Source organism: Populus euphratica, unplaced genomic scaffold (assembly GCF_000495115.2).
Source record: "Populus euphratica unplaced genomic scaffold, PopEup_1.0 scaffold50.1, whole genome shotgun sequence".
NCBI lineage: Eukaryota > Viridiplantae > Streptophyta > Magnoliopsida > Malpighiales > Salicaceae > Populus > Populus euphratica.
In genome coordinates, this window is record NW_011499870.1 from 1,203,960 (window position 1) to 1,213,531 (window position 9,572).

Sequence of the window (9,572 nt, forward strand, 5' to 3'; positions counted from 1 at the left end):
AAAATCTTTTAACTTCTTAAGATAGCAATAATATTTCTCTGTTATTTTTCATGGAGAGTTATTGTACTAGTGTAATTTGTAACAATGAAAAAGAAATTAAAAAGAAAGAGAGAACGAGAAGAGAGAAAATTTGATTAAACTTGAACTAATAAAATTATATGTAAAACTCGGTTGTCCCTTAACCTAATCAATTTTTTTATAAAAAAAAAAGTTATTAAGAGAGAGAATAAGGGATTTGTATTGAATAGTATTTGTTTATGGATTGATATTTTATTTGTATGGATCAACTTTACCGAGAATTAAATACAAGCTTTGAATAAAATTAATAAATTCATTATATGTGAAAAACACATTTTAGATATCAATGAATCTAGGTTTATATAAATGCAACATAACAAAGAATTCAACATGGATTTTAAAATTAATGGAATCATTGTATGTAAGAAGGGTTTTTTTCACTACAAAGCCAATATATATAGTAATTATATAAGATATAGAAGAATTGAGCATTAACCTTTTAAATTAATAGATTCATTATCATGTGTTAAAGTTTTTTTTTTTAAAAAAAAAGTTACAAGACCAGCAATATAAGATATGAAATTTAACATTTGTGACTTTTCTATAAATTGTTCTATGAAATTTGAAAATGTAGTATGTGTTTGGTAATGTTATTTATGGTGATTTTAAGATAAAAATATATTAATATGATTTTTTTAATTTTTTATATCAATATATTAAAATCATGAAAAAATCTTATAGTCATTAATTTAATGTGTTTTTAAACAAAAAATAATTTTAAAAACACTTTAAAAATTATAAATTATCATGCTGTCAACGGGCATGTATTACAATTTTTCTTGTCGCTAAAACAATTTAACAGTTGAACTACCATAATTTATGCTGATGAACTCAATAATTGCATAGTGTTACATGCATTTATTTTGTGCTAGGTTAGTTGATTAGTACTTAAAAGTGCATTTTTATCATGGTTTTATATCATCATTTTGCACTTGAAGTATCAATAACTCCTTAACCAAAGCATGTTTTATAATAATATATCTAATAATATAAGATACCTTAATTTATGATAAATGTTCATTTTAAATGCAGGCCTATCAAATAAATGAAAATATTGATTGATGACTTTAAGAACTTAAATTGCAAGGATAAAGAGATGGCCAAACTTAGAAAAGAGATGTCGGTGCAATCCAAACCGGAACACTGTTCGGTAAATGGGTCATATCTGGAGCTATATATCTCAGATTTAGGTCCAATTTATATGGATGGAAAGGTAAGACATAGGCCTACAACTTTCATATGGAGCCCAAGATCTAAAAAGGCCATTATCAAGTCCAAATTGTAGCAACAACAAAGAAGCCCGAATCTGTCTTCCAGCCCGAGCACTGTTCGGTATTTTGGCCATATCTGGAGTTCTAGAAGTCCAAATGAGCTGAAGTTTTTACACAAGAAAGCTGAGACAATTGCCCACAACTTTCATGTTTGCAACTGGCTCCAGTTTTGACGTTATCAATGACGTTTTGGGCAGACAAGAGAAGATAAAGATTGTCACCAAGTCAAAAGTTGGCCACCCACTTATCAATTAGTCATCAAATCAATAGTTCCCATTTTTGGCCTATAAAAGGAGGCATTTGCCATGCATTTAGGCATCTTGGTGTTCAGATCAAGATCATGCTCTTCCTTTCTCTCTTTGTATTTTTTATGCTTTGTTTTCATTAATATTAAGTTTATGCCTTTCATTTCCTTTCCTTTACTTAGTTAACTTTTATGTTCTTATTTTGTTTATCTATTTTGCTTTCTTTCATTATGTCTAGCTAAGTTAATTATGTCAAGGTGAAAAGGTTACACTAATGGTGTAAGAATAAGTATAATGTAAACTTAATATGGACTTTAATGTTTGATACTAACATGTTTTATATTTGTTATCTTGTTCACTCTTTAATACTTTGCTTGTTAAATAACTAATCTTGATTTATGTTGTATAACACTTGGTACAACAAATGCTTGGCACTTTCATAGCCCATAATGTATGGTATAACCGACACCTGAGCTATGAAAGGAACTTGATTTATTGTTAACATAAGTTATAATCATGAATGCTTGACGAGATTTACAAGTATTAGCATTAATACTCAATTCACAATAAAAGATAAGTTTTTTTTTTGTTTTTTTTGTATTTTTTTTATGTCTTTAAAATTTTTTGTTTCTGAATAAAAGATGAGCTTTTTATTTTGTTTTTTATCTATTTTTTTCTTCTTCTTTTTTCATTTTTTATGCCTTTAGAGTTTTTTCTTCTTCTTTCTTTGTTATTTTTTCTTTTAATAAAATGTTTTTGTTTGTTAATATTAATTTTTTTTATTTAGTTATCAGACTTTCATAACACAGATTTTGAATTTAACAGGTTAACATGATTTGATGAGTTATTAAACTATACTAAAAGGGTTTAGTCTTTTACTGTGAACTTTACAGTCCACAGTAAAAGATGAGCTTTTTTTTTTATTTTTTATTTTTTTATTTTTATTTTATTTTTTATGCCTTTAGGGTTTTTGTTTTTGAGTAAAAGACGAGTTTCTTTTTTTTTTGTTTTTTATCTGTTTTTTTCTTCTTCTTTTTCCATTTTTTATGCCTTTAGGGTTTTTTTTGCTTCTTTCTTTATTATTTTTTCTTTTAATAATTTTTTTTTGTTTGTTAATGTTAATTTTTTTATTTAGTTATCAGACTTTCATGACACAGATTCCGGGTTTAACAGGTTAACACGGTTTGATGAGTTATTAAATTATACTAAAAGGGCTTAGTCTTTTATTGTGGACTGTGCAGTAGGGGTGAGCAAAAAAACCGAAAAACTGATTAAACCGAGAAAACCAGAAAAAACAAAACCGAAAAAACCGAACCGAAAAAAAAAACCGATTAAATCGATTAAAATTCTGAAAAAACCAGCCGCTTCGGTTTGGTTTAGGTTTTATAACCAAAAAAACCGAAAAACCGAACCGAACCGAAACCGAAAAAAACCGAGCCAAATCGGAAAAACCGAGCCAAAACCGAGAAAACCGAGCCAAACCAGTTTGAACCGGTTTTTCCCCTAAAAAACCGAACCGAACCGAACCGAAACCAGTCGGTTTGACCCGGTTTCAGTTCGGTTTCGGGTTTTTTTTCAATTTTTTTCACCGAACCGAAACCGTAGGGGTGATCAGTTTCGGTTCGGTTTCGAGTTTTTTTTCAAAAAAATTTTTTTCGGTTTGGTTACTTTTTTTTTATAAAAACCGAACCGAACTGAAAATGACTGTGCAGTGCAGTCCACGGTAAAAGATGAGCTTTTTTTATTTTTTATCTGTTTTTTCTTTTTTCTTTACATTTTTTATGCCTTTAGGGTTTTTTTTTTTTTTTTGCTTCTTTCTTTGTTTATTTTTTTTAATTTAGTTTGCTAATAAATGTTTTTTGTTTATTAGTGTTAATTTTTTTTTAGTTATCAGACTTTCATGACACAAATTCCAAGTTTAACAGGTTAAGACGGTTTGAGGAGTTAATCCAATTTTTTTTTTGCTTTTCTTTTCTTTTTAATTAATTTTTTTCATTTACTTTTTGTTTTTTTTATTTAATTTAATTTGTTAATGTCAAACTTTTTTTTATTTAGTTATTAGACTTTCATGGCACAGATCCCGAGTTTAACGGGTTAGCTTGGTTTGACGAGTTAACCTGAATTTTTTTTCTTTTTAATTAATTTTTTTATTTAGTTTAGTTTGTTAATTTTAAATTTCTTTCTATTTAGTTATTAGACTTCCATGACACATATCTCGGGTTTGACAGGTTAACAGGGTTTCATGGGTTAACCTAATTATTTATAGGTTAACCCGTCAATTTTTTTTTATGCAGTTATCAAACTTTCATGACACGAATCCTGAGTTTAACGAGTTAACTTAGTTTGTAGGGTTAACCTAGTTAATTCATTTTTTTTCTTTTTCTTCATTAGTTTTTTTCTTCTTGTTAGTTTTTTTTCTTTTTAGTTAATCTATTTAATTATTATACTTTTATGACACAACTTTTCAGCTAGATCCACATCCAAAGCTACTGAACTGGTGTTGCAGTTAGACTCACTTAAACTTAAATCATGTAAGTTTAATATTATAAATATTACTCTCAGGTCAAGCGTTGCGGTTAAACCCAAGGTTTTTGGGTATATCTTTGCAAAAGACATACACACTCTTAATCTTAGCCTTTTTTTATATTGTTTTTATGCAAGAAAACAAAAATTACCCATGACGTGTGCCTTTGTTTTTTTTTCCTTTTCGTTTTCTTTTTAAGTCTTTTACTGTGAACTGCACAATACAATATATAGTAAGAAAGCTGATGCCTTTATTTTTTTAGCCTTTTTCTTTATTTTTGAAATTATTTTTTATTTACTTTTTTAATATTATTTTTTTTTCTATTTAATTATCAGACTTTTATGACACGGATTCCAGATTTGATAGGTTAACTCAGTTAATTCATAGTTAATTTAAATTTTCTCTCTCTCTCTTCATTAGTTTTTTTCTTTTTATAGATTTTTTTATTTTTTCTTTTTAATTAATATTGTTTTATTTAATTTAGTTCATTAATATTAATTTTTTTCTATTTAGTTATCGTTTGATGCCTTTAGTTTTTTCTTTTTCTTTTTTTTTTCTTTTTATGCCTTTGACCGTGGACTCCATAGTGAAAAAGTTGATGTCTTTTGTTTGTTGTTGTTTTTTTTTCTTTTTTAGTTAATTTTTTTCGTTTAATTTAGTTTGTTAATGTTAAATTTTTTTATATTTAGTTATCGAACTTTCATGACATGGATTCCGGGTTTGATGGGTTAACTTGGTTTCAAAGGTTAGCCCAATTAATTATGGGTAACCCATCAATTTTATTTTTTTCCTATTTAGTTATCAAACTTTCATGACATGAATCCTAAGTTTGAAGAGTTCACCCAATTAATTCAAAAAAAAAATTCTTTTTCTTCGTTAGTTTTTTTCTTTCTGTTGGTTTTTTTCTTTTTAATTAATATATTTGATTATCATACTTTTATGATACAACCTTACAGTCAGACCCGCATTCAAGACTATTGGGTTCGGTATTGCAGTCAGACCCACTTAAACTTGGGTCATGCAAGTTTAATGTTATTATTGATATTATAAATATTACTCTTGGGTCAAGTATTGTAACCAAACCCAAGACTCTTTAATATAACTTTGTAGAAAGACGTAACACTTGTAGATCTTAGTTTTTTTTTTATATTTTTTAAATAAAAATAAATTAACCCGCGGCATCGCGCGGGTTATGTAACTAATGAATACCCATTTAAGGTATGTTTAGGATTGAGGTGTGGTAAAGGATTCATTTGTTTTAAAAAAATAAAAATAGAAAAAACATGTATTTTAGCTTTTTAATAGGATATAATTTGTGTTTAAAGAGAATTGTACCTCTAAAAAAATCTAATATTATCTAGTACATTTCGTTATGAAACACATGCTTAGTGTATTATAGATTGACTATGCATTTAATGTTATTTTATTTTCATCCTTTTTTTTTGTAATTTAGTTTTTTTTAAATCAAAGGCTAATTTAAGTCAAATTATTATGGAATATCAAATTTAAAATATAGAGAATCAAATCGAAAAGGGCTGGGAAAATAGGCGGCACCTCAAAGCTTGTAAAAAAAGCTCATCGTGGTCCTTATACTTTTCAATTTTATTTTATTTTTTATCCCTTTGTTTTTTTAGATTTCAATTTAGGTTCAAAAATTTATTTTTTTTATTTTTAGTTATTGGTTTGAGAGAAGAAAAGAAAGCCATCATTATTTTAATAGTAAAGAAAAAATCTTGATTAACACAATTTAAATCATAAAAAAAATTTAATCTAGTGTCAATAAATTTTATTTGTTGACAAGAGTCTCACTCGGGAGGTATCTTGCTTTTTTATTGCCAATAATAGTAAATTTGAGTGCAGGAAGTTTTTAAATTTTAAGTTAATTTTGAGTTTAAGGGTTGATTTTTTAAATTATATGAGTTAATAAATAAATTTATTAATATATATAAAGAGTTTTATAAATGTTTGAGTACAAAAATCCAGTTGAAAATGGATTACTAGATCAAGAAAACTAAAAACCTTAATTTTTCAATAACCACCTTTAGCCGCAATTTGGGAACAAGGAGGGGACACATTGCCTGCCCTTTTTCTCAAAAAAACTTGTTCGCCCCTTTCCATACATGAAAAATTAAGGTCCCCTAAGTGGGGAAAAAAAATAAGGGCCCCTGACCTCTTTCTTTTCTAATTTGTTTTAATTGACACGTTTTTATATGTTTTTTTTAAGTAATTTATATTTAAATTAAGACCCTTCCTCTCCAATTTTTTAGATTTTTTATTTATTATTTTTTTAATAGTGATTGTTTTCTTTAACTATTTTGTATGTATTCAATTATTAAAAGAGATTATTCTAGCTTATATATATATATATATATAAACTTTATTTTCATTGTGTTTATAAAAATAAAAAATATTTGTTCTTGGTAAAAAAATGCCTTTTTACTTTTACATGGATGATTATTTTTTATTTTAGAATTTGATTAGTATTAGCACTTTTTTCTCCGTTTATCTGTTAGTACATTTTATGATTTTTTTTGTTCAGTATAAACAACATCTAACAACATCTTTATGTTTCTTAATTAAGAGATTCATGATACAGTTAAATGCCTTGTAATATTATTTCATTTTCATACTATGTTAAAAATGCAGTATTGGGATAACAGCTATTTATTTATTTATTAATATATATGATTTTTATTTTATTTTATTATATGTAAATATTGATTTTTTTTATTATTTTGCTTTAGAAAAAAGTTATCTGATCTACAACAAGAAGGAGACATGCTAACACTATTTTTTATATTTATTGGTATAGATAGTTTTTAATTGATTTAATTAAATACAAGTGCTAGTTCTATGATTTTTTATATTAAAAAACATGTTAAAAAAATTATATATTTATTTTTATGAGAAAAATATCCAATCCATCACAAAGCACGAGTAGCACCCTAGCGAAAAGAAAAAAGGGAATTGTTTTAGTTACTCTCTTTGAAATGCGATAGCCTAAAACGAAGGAGATAATTGAAGAAGGAAAAGTGTTTAAGAGAAATAGTTAGACCAAGTTCTTCTATATGATCAGACAATTCTTCCTTGGAAAATTTGGTTCACCTTACTCTCCGGATTGGAGACATCCAAAAGCTCAGGGGGATATCACATGCCCAAATTGTTGCATTAAGATACAGACGTGCAAAATTAGATTTCACTAGATAAGTGACTATTGTTAGGATTGGATTGATTTTTATCTAATATAATTTTTTTTAAAATTAATTTAAATTAACTCGAGTAATCCATTATTCAAAATATAAAATTGAATGACCTTGTAAAAAAAAGATATAAAAAAAATCATGGAACTCAAAGTCTAATAACCTAATATTAAAAGATAAAATTAAAAAAATATAAAATAATAGACTGAAATTGAATCGGGCTAATCTTCAAAATACGTAATGCAGGTCATGAAATCAGGATCACTTTATAAAAGACAAATATAAAAAAAATTACAAAGTAAAATTCCTAGTCATCTAAACTTTTTTTTTAAAATAACAATAAAAATAATAAGAACTAATTTGATATAAAAATTAAAAAATAATAAAAAATAAAATAGATTCTCATTTTGGATTATCTTTTTCTTTCCAAAACACATTATTATAATTATAAGAAACATTAAATGCTATAGGAAAAGTACTCTAAAAAAAATGTCAGACATGCTCTCATATTTCACTATATACTTTTTTATCATTTTAATCATTAAAAATTTATTTTAGACAAGTTTTTCTTTTATAGCAAATTGAATGCCAATGCTTCAAATTTTGTGAGAAAGGGTAAGATTGAAAGAATGAGGATTTGAGTGAAAAGGATAAAGAAATAGGTGTTCATTTTATAACTAGGTTAAAATATTCACTTAGGTCCTCTTACTTTTCAAATTTAAACCTTTAAGTTCCTTAATTTCTTAAAAAATTAATTTTGATACAAAACTTTATTTTTTTATTTTCCAATTATAAATTGAGAGATAAAAAAAAAAATGGCTAGATACTAGTGATGAAAAGAAAAGGCCTCAATTTACATTAATTTTGACTATGGCAAATATTGATTTTGGTGTTAATATGTTATATTCAAGGAAAAGTTTATCTTAGGTTTTTTTTGGCCCTTCACCTCACTCGAGATAGTAAATCTGTGTTTGGAAAGTGTTTTGATTTCTAGTTAATTTCTATTTTGTAGCAGTTTTTTAAGTTATTTAGGATTATGGATGAGTTTATCAATATGTATATGATATTTTTTTAGTGTTTTGGATGAAGAATAGATTGAAAATAAAGTTTATTGAAAAAAAAACCATTACTTGAATTTCAGTGACCTTCTAGTCACGTGAAATTAGGTTATTTGCCGGAGTTATATCGTCTACTTATTTTTTTTCAAAAAATTTAAGGATAAATCACCTCATAACAAATAAAAAAAAATAAAAAAAAATAAAGTCATATCAAATGCATGAGAGGCCCACGAGCCTTAGCTTTTCAAAACATAGATGTATTAAGCCATTTCAGCCAAGCTCGCATGTTTATATTTTTTTATTATTAATTATTAATTTTTTATTTTTTACAACTAGAAAAAACACACAACGCTTCTAATAATATTATAAAAAAATATTTTTGAACACCGTATGCAAACACAAACGCCTCTAGACACTCTCAGCATATTAAATTGCCTCTAAACTAACTTCGCGATAATAATAAAAAAAAAACATTATCTAAAGACAAATAAACCCGTTAAAACTTTTGTTTTTAGAGACATTTTAGCTACTTCACTAACTTTTTTCATATTGGATCAAATATAAAAGTCCTCTGGAAAAATAACCCTTGTGAAATTACCATTGACACAAGGTTCAATTTTTTTTTACTTATGTGAAAAATCCTAAATACCCCAATTATTGTATTATAAATTTTTATAATATTTTTATGAAAATAAATTATGAACCCGCCACATAGACATGCAACTAGTTTTAGCTATTTCACTAAATTCCTTTTTTATATCGATCAAATATCAACTGTATCTAGAAAAATAACCTTTGTTAAATTACCTTGACACAAGTTTTGATTGTTTTTTTTTTGTTTTTTGCTTATGAGAAAAATCCTAAATACTCCAATAGCAATAATTAATTTTTTTGAATAGAGAACAAAATAAAATCACTGATCAGTGATTTCACTCACAAGCAGTGAAAATCCTTGACGTTTGTGTTTTTTTTTTAAAAAAAAAAATTAATATTCTCTTTCCAGCCAACTTCAAGTGAGATTAGCCACGCAGTCCAACACATTTTGGCAGACCTTCCATCGGAAACCTGCATCGAGCTTTGACAAATGCATATACATGATACATACCCCAAAAGAATGAAGCAAAAAATGTGATCACAAAAAGTCACGTTATCTAAGTGAAAAACAGGACCAAAAGCAACTTACAAGAGCTATCAAG